This window comes from Tachypleus tridentatus, chromosome 1 (assembly GCF_004210375.1).
Source record: "Tachypleus tridentatus isolate NWPU-2018 chromosome 1, ASM421037v1, whole genome shotgun sequence".
NCBI lineage: Eukaryota > Metazoa > Arthropoda > Merostomata > Xiphosura > Limulidae > Tachypleus > Tachypleus tridentatus.
This window is the reverse complement of record NC_134825.1, coordinates 147,846,297-147,860,240: the sequence shown is the minus strand read 5'-3', so window position 1 is coordinate 147,860,240 and position 13,944 is coordinate 147,846,297. Positions and strand designations below refer to the sequence as shown.

Sequence of the window (13,944 nt, the reverse complement as noted above, 5' to 3'; positions counted from 1 at the left end):
AAAATGAAAAACATAAGATTGTACGCGTAAACTGGTCTTTATCAGTGAGACTGAAATTGCAGCTAGCTATTAATAGTTAAGTGAAAGGAAGCATAACGAACCTTTAACCTGGTCATTCTGATTGTCGTCAAAACTGATGTCGATTTTTTCTTCTCCTATAGATAGATTTTGTTGTTTTTTCTTAAGTTTTCTAAAACCATATTATCTAATTACCTACAACCTAGTGAGTTAGACACTTCCTTTCCCCAATTCTAGATTTACACTTTAACTATTGGCTCTAATTATTCATAATGCCATCTTTAACAATCTTACTTTGACCACACGATGTTTAACAATACTCAACGGAGGTAACTTGCATTTTTATATCAACGTTTTCGTGCATCACCTATTGTGTGTGTGTAGTTTAAATATTTAGAGTAATTTGAGAATTACGGGATCGAAACACGTCGCTGAAAGTTTTTATCTGTAGAAATTTTACAGTGTGACAACGAGTACTACTATATATGTCGTGCCTCGGCACCTGAAGAGCTCTGGTATTGACGTGAAGGCCTCGCCGGCACTGGATATAGCAGATATAGTGTGGTTGGTATATTCTTCTTTACTTTCACTTATACATTTTTAAATACAATAAATTGGAATCAAAACTGCATGTGGTATGCCATATATATATATATATATTTTCTATCATCTGACTTCAACTTTAACACTTTATGTTTTTGAAGTTCCCTTATTTCTCATACGATTCAACCCCAGAATCAATCATTTGATGTCAATTAAAGTTTAATGAAGCGTAAATGTTATCAACAACATTCTAGGTCATCGGTCATAAATTAATTTCCTTTTTTGTGCCATAACCGTTAGGTTAGGGCACTTGCAGGCATTGCAATGTGACGATCAATGGTATTATTCGTTGTTAAAGAATATATCAAAAGTTGTTGGAGGGTGGAATTGATAGGCTGCTTTCCCTCTAACTTATCACTTCAAAATTAGGGATAGTTACCATAGATAGCTTTTGGGTAACTTTGGGCGAAATTGATCAAATAAGTTCCTGATAAGATAGTATCATAACATTGACTTTTAACGTAATAATTGTAATATTTCTACTTAAAAATATAAATTGAAAACAGTATCTTGTATAGCGTCTATCCATAAATTTTATCTTAAAGCACTATTTTTTAAAACTAGGACTCTTATTCCAAAGAGTAATAATCATAAAACTGGTGTTGAAATCTTTTATATTCAATTCAAAAAAATACAACACAATGTTTATCACTTATACATACATATATATATATATATATACATTCATATTTTATCATATGTAACCTTTAGTACCAGAGCATGATACTCTTTCAAATTGTTTGTTATACCAGATTTTGAGTATAAATTGGAGAACGCAAACTGGGCATGCGTGAATTTATGTTTTTTTAATGTTTAAAAATCGTTCATTCAAATAACCGAGTTTTTTTAGATAAGATAGCAAATAATAAAAGAAGTATCATGATTAGGCAAGACTTCTTTGGGTATTCTACAATTATTATGACAAGAATAGATATATTAGTGCAACACTAATTCTGCTTGAATCGACCCTTATCCTGGATGCAAGTTCTGGACAAAACTTAATAACTTCATTTCTTTGTACAGTCACTAATTCGAGCTTTATAAAAACGATGGTCATGTTTACTGGTGAATATGTTACGATAAGTTTTGTATGATCCTTATTTTGTCATAGCTTTAAAACATCAAAGCTAAGTCACTAAAACAGAGAAAACTGTACAACTCGAGCTCAGTCATTTGGGCAAGATAGCAGAGAGGATATATACATATAAACCAATTTTTACAATTGCACATAGAGTGTTGCAATAATAATAAACAATGACCTTATGAAAGATTCTCTGGTCAGAAAAATTACCATTCATTCTTTTTCATAATAATAATAATAAATAATACGTATCTGTGGAAGCATGCAAAAGACGTGCACTCGCGAGACATTGGTTTCAAGTGCAATTAATTTAGGTGCTTCCAGGATAAAACGAATTGCATTTTATTGGTGTTGATTTAATCCAAACCTTGAACTGATTGATAAAATAAAAGCTACACATTATCCAAGTGTTGAGGAAGATCAAATTCATCTTATAATGCAGAATATTTATACCCGGATGATGCTGCCTTTGGCATGAACAATCCATCCATCCACGCTTAAAAAATTTTTATAGCCTGGTTTACAGAGCCTGAGGATGCCTTCTGTCATCTAACTGCTAGGTATAAGTCCAACCAAACCAGCTGCAGAACTCTAAATCTGGACGTTAACATTGCTTTCCTACTCCAGTATGTCTGAAAGAATTGAGATAATTTCTTATAGACACATATTGTGGTATTCCTTCAGATACTTCCACATCTTGCTGTTTCCTTGCCCTCCACTTTAGTGGTTCTCTGAAGAACGTTGATGGTCAACTCTATCTTAGATCAATTTGAATGGGCTACTTCAAGTTTGTATTAAACGTTTTAAGTATATTATCGTACACTATAAGATCATTTTAACCATTATTAAAAGTCTATCTATTCCTTGACCAATATCGACCTGTTTTATTTATATAATAACTATACACTTATTTCTGTCTGTTTTCTGGTCTTTATAGATATTAACTTGGAAAGTAACTAAAAGTAATATTAGTGAACGATTAAACTTGTAACATAATTCAGAAAGTCGGTCTTAAGGTAATAGCTAGTAAAAGAAAGTAGTAAATACCACTCTTCTCATTTCAGCACATACTTTGTTAAAGCTAAAGATGTCTCCGGATCAATAACTCCGAACCTACTTCTTGGATTTAACAGTTCCATTCTAATAGTTCTTGAAATGTCAGAATCATAAAAGGTTTCATAATATGATGCTTAGAATCAAACGGAGTTTAAAACTGTTTTACAAATAGCTTTTAAATAATATAAAACAGATTGTTCTCAGTTATATTTCTATTGTTTCAAGTATAACTTAAACTGTTTACTAAGATATGGTTTGGTTATTATGGTAAAGGGCCAACACTTTTTTCAAAAATAAAACTGATGTATAACAATAGTGCTGATAGTTCTTGACATTTAACATTACCCTAAAGACTTAGGCCCGGCATAGCCAGGTGGTTAAAGGTCTCGATTCATAATCCGAGGGTCGAGGGTCCGAATCCCCATCACTCTAAACATGCTTGCCCTTTCAGCCATGGGAGCGTTATAATGTCAATCCCACTATTCGTTGGTAAAAGAGTAGCTCAAGAGTTGGCGGTGGGTGGTGATGACTAACTACCTTCCCTCTACTCTTACATTGCTAAATTAGGGAGGCTAGCGCAGATAGCCTTCGTGTAGCTTTGCGCAAAATTCAAAACAAACTAAACCATAAACATTTGTATTCCTAAAAAATACAAGTTCCTCATTACATTTTTTGTTACATATGGAATATGTCATTAAATGATTGAAGTACTGTTTTGGTGATTATAGATGTACGTATTATAACATGAGTGAAATTATATCGTAAGCTTCGTAAGTTCTTTTTAAAATTTTATAAAAACGCGTTGAGTCTGTTATTAGTCTTGTTGATTTAATTCTTAAAGTTCGTGCAGAATCGATTTGTTTTCCTATCGACCCCTTGAAAACAGAATTAAACAAGATCTGAGAGTCACAGTTGGTGACAAAAGATGGAAATGACTTTCAGTTAATTTGTAGAACACAAGACAAATCATTACGAGCTGTAGCTTGAGACCTAAGTTAAATCTCTGACGTCAGTTCTTTTGTTGTAAAAGAAAATTTCAATTCGGATGTTGTCTTTCAAGCATTATACTAACCAAAACGTATCACGATAATTCAGTTGTACTTTACGTTACCTACATGTGTTAAAACTAGTTTATTATTTATTATTGTGTTTTCGTCAATCGATAAACATCTATATTCGAATGACAGTATTATTCATTACTCGTTTAAATATAAACTGGAATTCTTTTAAATGAAAAGGGGGAATTATCGTAATACAGAGAAACTTGGTTAATGCTTTTTATTGAATTTCTCTTTATAAGTTAATAGAATATGCTATTGTTGAAAGACACTTGTATTACCTATCGCTTTGTTTGGTTAGTAGCCGCTACAAAAGTACTATACTAGGTTTCTAATTTACATGAAACGTCGAATTTAGTTTTCTGATGAACTTCAGACATTCTGAAATACCAGAACAAGACAATTATCGGAATACGATGCTTAACTGGGTTTTATTCTCTGACTCGTCAATGCTTATTGTAAATGTTTACAGTTGTTATGCATCGGTGTTGAGTAAACAATAAAAAAACTTATAGACTATGAAGTCTTTATGCATCGATTAAGTTCGAACTTTTAAAAACTAGTAAACATAATGATTAAAATAATATTCTGTTGTTGAGACGATGCTGAAGTATTAGTTACTTAACATATTATAACAAAAATCATTGATTAAGCTGCGTATTATGAGGCTGAGTATGTGTCGTGATAAGTTATGCTTTACGCTTTTCTGTATTGACGTTAGAGTAACGAAATTTAAAACAAAAACACGAAACACATACACCTTCTTGTAATGTTTCAGTAGTGGAAACCACGAGAGGAGGAGTAAAGGTGTGGGGATCACCCTCATTTAATCCATTGATTAACTTAGGATGATGAATAACACCTAGTTTTTAGAGTGTAGTTGAACATTATGGGCAGTCATATCTACTCATAATACTGCATTTTTACCTTCATAAACAATGGGTTTTCCAAGACATTAGAAGATGATTTGTCATATTTCTCTTGTTTGAGTTTCTATTGAAGAATATAGTTGTGACATTAAATGCTTTTTTACATTTTTTACACAGGCTATTCTACTCATTAATCATTTCTGAAATTAACTAAACATCGCTTTCACCACCACAACCTTCTGCTCACACTGGTGAGCCAAAGGAAGACCTATAAACTCTCAAATTTAAGGGCTACAATAAAAAAACACACCATGTGACATCTTGAAACTCTACGTCGAAAAGTGTTCAAAATCATAAAAAGTGGTTACTCATTAAAATACACTGAGTAACTGAGTAAAATCTAATAGAGTCCCAGCTACATCTGGCCACAAACTTTGCTAAAGAAGTGCCGTAGATATCTACTTTACACACAAATGTCTATTACTTGTTGATTTATACTCATTGCTATTATTGAGACCTGCTTTGAGAATATATCATAGACTGCTCTGCAAACTAATAAAAACTAGTAATGAAAATATTTTAGGAAGCCAAAGTAATAGTTTCACAGCTTGCTAATTACTAATTTAAAAGTTTGGAACAATCGATCAAAACCAATATCCTTGTTTGCCTTGATGCATGAAAAGGTGTGAACAATACATTTTTAAAGTAGTTCAGTTGCCCATATTCAAAGCAGATACTTTGGCGCTCCATTCCAGAGAATGTTTAGGCAAACGGAATCATCAATATTGGCCTAACCTAAACATCATTAGAAGAAGCCGATGGTAGTTCTGCATTGTGTAGCAACATCAGGATGTGTTGGCTACTGGTTTGTTTTCGTTGATGCTTGTTGTTACTTGAATTACAACTTTGAATCTTGTTGTGACAAAAATTTCCCCCTTATCAAGGTGAAGTCCCTCACATACTAAATGATGCCTCACCCTTTCGCACTGAGGATGGTCCCCAAGGGGGATAACATAGGTCAGTTGTTTGGGGCGTACCGTCTTTTGATATTTCATAGATTAAGTTTCAACTTTAATACAATTTAAGATTAGTTATAATACTTAGTTTCAACAATAACTCTTCCTCCTGAATATTAGTCCTTTGACCCATTACAATTTACACTTCCTTGAATATAAAGCCTTAAACTTAACAACACAATGGGCACGTTATCGTTAGGAGAAAAACATAAACTCTGAGTTCATGAAACAAATTTTTCTCCCATCTACTTACATTATGGTGTTCTTAAGTGCACTGATTTCTTTTAAAGCAACGAACTAGGATTTACAGGTTTAACAAAGGTGTTTCGCTGTAATAAATCCGAATTCTATAAAGGGTAAAAATATGTAGTAGGTTTGCAAGCTGTAAACGGGTTGTAAGATCATTTAAAATTTAACTAAGTTCTTCAAAGTGCAAGCTAAATAACATGACTGATGGGACATATTTTAGCAATAACGCCTTGTTAAAGTCAGTATCAAGGGCATAATTATTATTGCCAACAAAGATAACAGATTCCTTTAGTCAGCAATGGTTTTGAGCACTCTACCTAACTTTTGTTTCATATGTAGGAATACGTGACACGCACATAAATCAATCTCTCATAACAAAATATTATAAAATTTAGTGGATGGAATGTCTCTGTAAGAAAAAATGAAGAAACAGGCAAGTTTTATGAATATAATTAAATTATTTTCATTTATATTTTAGCAATATTATATTTCCGCCAGGTTGACTGGTTTGATTTCATTTGTTTCGAGTATTCACACAAAGTAGAAAAACGTTATCTGCACTAGCAATCCTTAATTTTGAGCTGAATAGCTAGAAAAAAGGCACTAATCAACAGCACACACCACCAATTCTTATGTTACCTCAAAATGTGAACACCACTCTTATAACACACTAAAGTTGTAATAGCTGTAACTTTAACAGATTATATTATATTGAACAATCACATAACGTTCTCGTAATTTCACTAATAACGAATAATGTTCATGGTATACATTTTGAAAAATTAAAGTCCTTTTTTTTTTAGAACTCCCAATTCTTACCATGTGATCTATTTTGAGAATTTCTGTTAAATTCGACTTTAATAAGCTTCTTACAGAACGAAAGAGATTCCTGAAGAGATTCTTCATAAAATTCTTAAATCTAAAATATCACAAGAACATCAGTACACATTAAGTCCATCTCTAAGTTTGGTTGTATTGTGGACTTTTAATATTTTTTTAAATTTGGAAGCCATATTCTTTGTTTTCTTAACGTCACAAGGTTTCATGTTTGTGTTTTTCTAGTGTTTATTACTTCTTTCAAACAACACCAACAAGTAGTACAATTTGACACTCTTCTTCGTTAGAAAGTTGGATGAAGTACACTGTAACAAAATATTGGCCCCATTTCTAAAAACCAGATTGTCCGTTTCATAAAACTGTATATAATTTGTGTTACTCCAAAAATTCACAAGCTCATAAAGTACATAAAACTTATGTGATTTCAGTTTCCCCAGAATGACGCTTGTTAATTACTTAATTGCTCTTGTAAAATGATGGATGAGTCTCAGTCGGTGAAAATATGGACGATAAATACAAGTCTGAAACTTCGGAGATCTTCGAAAAAACATTGGCTCTCGTTTTTAACTACTCTTCATTGTGCTACTGTTTAATAGTTCCGTTTCGCCGAACACTTTCAACCGTTAAAAGGTTTCGTGCAGTTTTGTTTTCACTGTAGTTAGTTTCCTTGGAAGAGCTTTTTTAATGAAGTGAAACGAAAGATATTTAATGATGATAGTAGTCGACACAAATGCATGTTAGCAACAATGATGAGGCACGTGATCTCGATACGTACTCTGAGCATCTCATTCCAGAATATTCGATCTTGACAAATCAAAGTAAGCAGGATAAGCTGGACGTGCTGTTTGCAAAGTTATTTAATCAGAGTTATAATTATGTTGAAGTTCTATTGAAAAATATAAGTTTTAGTCCCAACTCCGCTCCGGCTCTATTGAAGGTTTCAGGATATGTTTTCTCACTTTGCTACAATGCTATTGTAGTAAGCAAACCAAATTTTAATTATTCTATAGCTGTGCTCTGGTTAAAAAACTCAAATAGGTTTCATCTCCACTATTGACTAGCTTTCAAATTCGCTGCATCTCCATTATAAAGAGAGTAAAATTGAGTTGCAACTTCACTCTGGTTTCGAGAAGGTGCAGAAATGATTAACAAATCCATTGCAGTTTAAAAGATGGTTCTAAGACTCTTTCATTTTCATTGTATCGTTAAAAGTGTAATATGACCAAGTCCTAACTATATTGTAATTTTAAAGAGAGCTAAAAGATTCAATTTTATTTTTAATGCAGCTTTAAAATAGTTTTCGACTGAATTTCAAGCTAATAGCAGCTTTAAAGAGGATTCTAAGTCTCTTTCGATTTCACTGTCTCTTTAAAAACGTTATAATACTGAGTTTTAACTTGACTGCAATTTAAAATAGTTATAAGAGGAACACAAAGTCGGATTTTAGTTGAAATTATATTATTTTTAATTACTGCTAAACTAAGTGCCTGCTTATTGTGGTATGTGTACTAATAAGTGTAAACAGACGTTGCCAAGAACAGAAATCTATCATATCCAAGACGTTATATGCAAACAGTTCAATGGATGAATTGGATTTTCACGATAATGAAAAGTTCTGGAGGACGGTAAAGGTAAGTGAAAAGTTATCAATTTACAGTGCACTGTCCTCATTCATTGAATAAGATAACACAGCTACAATAATGTTGAAAACACAATTTATGTACAGCCCAGTACAATGTGTAAGGTCATTTCTTGTTCTGAGGAAAGTGTGCACAACAGATGAAAGTAAGATCCAGAAATTATCTTCATAACATGGGCTACTGTAGTAGACACTTCTTTCTCCAAGTTACCTCGTACATCAACACCACAATACTAAACAGTTTTCATCACATACTCCTTTCCTTTGGAACACTATTTTCCTGACGAACCCTGATGTACACAGTTCTCTGATAATTGGCTGAGAATCCCAATAGGATATCTCTGATATGCTGTGGGATACCATCTGAACCCCTAGACAATCACAGTTGGTAGTAACTGAAGAGAAGATTACTACAGTTCAGCACACTACAATTCTTGACGAAGCCCTTCTAATTGTCTACGCCAATGACCAAACAAGTACTTGCACATCAAATGGAGCTCCTGATCATTCAGCCAGAAACACAAAACGATGGCTTGAAGTAAAGACAAACCCTATCAAGCATCTGTAATCTATCATAGATCGTGCCCTAAAAGAATGTAACAAACATCCATATTTAGGAGACGTTCTCGTCCAAGACCTTTGCCTAAAGTAGAATACAATTCCCTAGGCTCATATTCCACATGTAAATACGATATATTTGAGTCTACCTTTAATATTGCAAATGGATAAGTCACTAAATACTAATGATATTTTTGATCATTTTGTTTCGTATTTTCTAAGCAATAAAACTACATTTCTTTTGAAATTGTTGTCTGTTTATTTATTGATAGACTATATTTGTTATTCATACGTTTATAACCTACAGTATGGACTGCTATGGAATTCTTAACTACAGAATGTCTTTCAAGTATGGTCTGCTTTTGTATAAACTAAAAATTGTTACAGTAGGTAAACAGTCCATACAAATACAATGAACAATATTGTGATATTTTTAATGTTGTCATTTGAATTGGTCAGAAAGCTATGTTAATATTTTTATAGTAAAAATAAAGTGTTAAAATAGAATTCCTAGTTTATTCGTTTCTAAATATTAATTTTATGTAAGGAAAGTACTTTATCGCAGTGTTTGTTATACTCAGGAGCGAGCCAGTATTTTCTTTCGCAAATATTTAAGTTTTGTTTTTTAACTTCATTGGAATACAAACTGCTGAAAAAAATTTAAACTGAAATAATATTACAGAATATTTATATTGTACGTACGAACCAAAACCTTAGTTGACTCCAGTATATCAGTACGCTTTGCCACAAATCAAATATTTTATTTCTCAGTTTCCACATATTTGTAAATTACAAAGTTAAATCCGTTGGTAAATACTGCACTATACAATACTAGTTAGAAGAACATTGGATACTGTGATTGGAATGTTTGGTACTTGTTATTGTTCAGTCGAAGCGCTTGAACACAATCGCTTGAGATAAGTAGTCTGTTTCTTGTCAGCGGATACCAAGAAAGGTGATGATTTGTCTCTTTATTCTCATTTTACTTCCTATTGGAATGTTTATTTTGAATTAGAATTACACTGATGTGGTTCTAAGTCTCAAGTCTTTTGTGTCACCAAGTAGATTTTTTAATAAAGACCTCACTTGAGAGTCTTCAGAGATGTGATCGAGATCCAAGTGTAGGAAACAAACATGGAACTATTAAAACAAGGTTTCTGAGTTTTAGTCCGTTCAACCCATGAGAATACATGGTTCTTACTAAAGGATAAAAAACTTTTGTTCTGATAAAGTTAGAAAACATTTGCATGACAAACAGTAACTTTATCTTATTGTTTAGATTCGTTTTCCGAGCGTAATCCACGCAAGAAACGTCTGTTCTTTCCTTTTTTATCAATATTTATAGATACCTCTTTGATTGTTGTTGTTTTGAATTAGGCACAAAGCTGCACAATAGACTATCTGTGCGTTGCCCACCAGGGGTATTGAAACCCGGTTTTTAGCATTGTAAGTCCACAGACATACCGCTGAGCCACTGGGGGGCTCTACCGCTTTGAAAATGTCTTCAATAATAACAAGTGAACTTTTTACTTAAATCAGCCAATGCTTTGTAGTGACATGTTTGTAAGTTTTCAGTTTCACATAATATTACAGATAACAACAACTAGCTATCATACATACAAGTAGAGTCAAATTTACCATTGATGTTAGCTTGTGAACAAGTAAAGTAACTGTTCTGGTGAATTGGGAGCTGATGATATCAGTACTATTCTTTGTGTAAAAGTTTATTACCCAACGATGATTCTAGCTTTAGTTAACAAAGGCTGTATACATATATACAGTCATTTTATATGGAACGGAACATTATAACAGCAAGCATCAAAGTACTAGATCCCCAAATACGTTGCATCCAGTTGTACATGATTGCGTTTATTGAGCTTTGCCAAGTCAGTATATACTTTAATACATAAATCATAGAAGTAATGCTTGGCAAAAGATTAGAGCCCTTATTTTTCGTTGTTTCCAGGATTGTGTAAACTCACAGGGTGACTAAAGTGAAGAGTTCCAATGAAAAACATGCTATACAGTATAGTATGGAATGTTCCAACAACTGCTGTTTATTGTAATGACAGGAGTAATGGAGGAGTTTAATAACGCTCACACTGCTAAAAACCGTGGTGGGCAGAATACAGATAGCCTATTGTGTAGTTTTGTGCTTAAGTGCAACCAAAGATACCTATAGCACAGCTTTAATTGTCTTGAAATTCGTACATGTTCTATAGTAATTCCTGTACCTTGAATCCGAAAATTATACCCATTTTTCCCTATCACGTACAGATGTTTCACAAAACGTCATATGTGCTTTTACGTAAGTGAATCATTTAACTTGAAATTGAGTCACATTTAGTTATACATAAGATGTTGACAACCACTGGCTACAGATTTCTCTAAACCAGTCACGACGTGAGAATTCCTAAGAAACACATACAGTAACAAGAAATGCTCATTATGGGAAATGAAATAATAATTTGATTTAAGTAAGTGTTTCTTCCCGATATGTAAAAAAATATCCTTACGTAATAGAAAAAAGCACATTATTTTCGAAATCTGCGTTGCTGAATTGGGAAAATCTGTTATTAAAACTAAAACAACTTTTATAAAGTATAAATTCGCAGGTATGTGTAATTAGAGGCTACACAAATAAAAAAGTAAAGTGAAATGACTAACTTGAAAAAAATCAGTGTAAGGTCTCTGAAACATATATGGCACGAGTTGAATAATAACATTTTCTATTTCACTAACGTCCAGTCTATCTAATGACTCTATAAATCGTAACTATTTTTATACGTACAAACAGCATTCCATATATGTATTTTTGTGTTATTTTTCTTATAGCAAAGCGATATCGAGCTTTATTCTGTGTCTATCGAGGGGAATGAAACTCCTAATCTTAGCGTTGTATGTTCGAAGACTGACGGTTATCCCACCAGGGGACTTGACACGTGGAGTATTTTTGAGATATAAATAAATTGTTCTTGCTTGAAAGTGAGTCGGATATTTCAATTGTACATTACAACATTTAAAATTTTATCACGAATGTTATTATCAGTGACGTGTCTTGAACGAATAACACGCGACTGTTTAATTTTTTTTAATTATTTATGAAGAATAACATTATTTTTCGACTATTACAGTCCCAACGTAGTATTCAAATGTACATTTTCATTAATAAAGACGCCCCCGCTAGTATAGAGATAAGTCTACGGATTTACAACGCTAAAATCAGGGGTTCGGTTCCCCTCGGTGGGTTCAGCCGATAGCCCGTTGTGGCTTTGCTAAAGAAAACACACATCAATAAAGATAAGTTAATGCTAAAGTATTAGCGATTTGGAGAGACGTTTTTATGAATGGTAATTGCTGTGTTCATGTGAAATTGTTGTCATGTGACTTTTAAGTGAACAGTAAATAGCTGTTTGCGAGAGTGCTTAATAATGCTATATTAAAAACTATGATAGGTCAGTGTACTGAGTATTTTTATCTTATTTATTTTTTCACTTATCCCTTTAAGAAAAATAGCTAGCCGTCCGAAATTTAACACTGCAAAACTAGAGGGAAGGCAGATAGTCATCACCACCCACCGCCAACTGTTTTACCAATGAATAATGAGATTGAACGACACATTATAACGCCCCGACGTCTGAAAGGGCGAGCATGTTTGGTGCGACATTGATTCGAACCCGCGACATTAAGATTACGAGTCGAACGCCTTAACCCACCTGGCCATGCCGGGCCAGAGCGAAAGATAAAACCTGTTCTTAATTTTGTTTTACTTGCGCTCAAAAACTGATGGAAGGATTTTACGAAAATTTTCGGGAGGATGTGATTGGTCTGAATAACTTAACAACTTTTTTTTTTTTTTTCCGATCTCTGTACGTACCGTAAATGATAAATTTTTATTGTAATTTTGTAAGAAAAAATTGGATCATCAGAGAAGTAAGTAAAAGTTGAAAATTATTTGGTTCCTATATGATAGTTTAAATTAACAGATTCTTCTCAACTCCCTTTAATAGAATCATAAACTGAAACAAATAATGGAAAGTTTGATTTTACAAACTCAGTAGCTTTGTATGAGCTTATTTCTAGTTAAGCCACTTTATTAACAAAATAATAAATCACAAAGGATTCGGCACGGCATAGCCAGGTGGTTAAGGCACTCGACTCGTAATGTAAAGGTCGTGGGTTCGAATCCCTATCACACCAAACATGCTCGCCCTTTCAGACGTGTGGACGTAATAATGTAACGGGCAATCCCACTATTCGTTGGTAAAAGGGTAACCCAAGAGTTGGTAGTGGGTAGTGATGACCAGCTGCCTTCCCTCTAGTCTTACACTGCTAAATTAGGGACGGTTAGCGCAGTTCGCCCTCGTGCAGCTTTGCGCGAAATTCAATACAAACCGAACCATAAAGGACCCTTGTGATGGTTTCTTCACTAAACTTAAAAATTGTAACGTTTGTTATTTAACTAACCATAGTTATGAAATGTTTTAGGACAGAAGGATTCCATAATTGTTGCTTAAAGTGTATCAGAGAAACGGAAACCGGTTACGTTTTATAAAAGTTAAAATAAATTAAGGGTTGTTTACGTAAATAGACAGTTTAAAATAAAATTAAATAAGTAGTACCATTCAAGAACACTTGAAACACCCGAAGAATCAAGTAAAGAAAAGAAACTGTTGTAGAAAGTTTCACAAATAAGCAAGTTCGATTAAATAACATACTTAAAAAACTGAGCTTTTTAACCTATAAAGCACCAAATCATTTGATTAGGTTGACATGTTGATAAAATTACTGTTATGCTTAGTGTTTTTGTTTCCTAATTAAATTAGAATTAATGTGACGTTTTATGTTAGTGATTGGATTTTGTATGTAAAGTTTCTAAAGAGCTGAGTCCACCTCAAGGGATCGAACTCCTTATTTTAGGGTTGTAAATTCGTAGACTTACCGCTGTGCCAGCGAGGGA

At 33.2% G+C, this 13,944-nt stretch overlaps 1 protein-coding gene across 5 annotated transcripts in view; it reads right to left on the bottom strand.

Moving 5' to 3' along the window:
* LOC143226539 (band 7 protein AGAP004871-like) overlaps positions 1 to 13,944 on the bottom strand; it is a 191,754-nt gene that overhangs the window by 174,456 nt on the left and 3,354 nt on the right. The window lies entirely within an intron of this gene.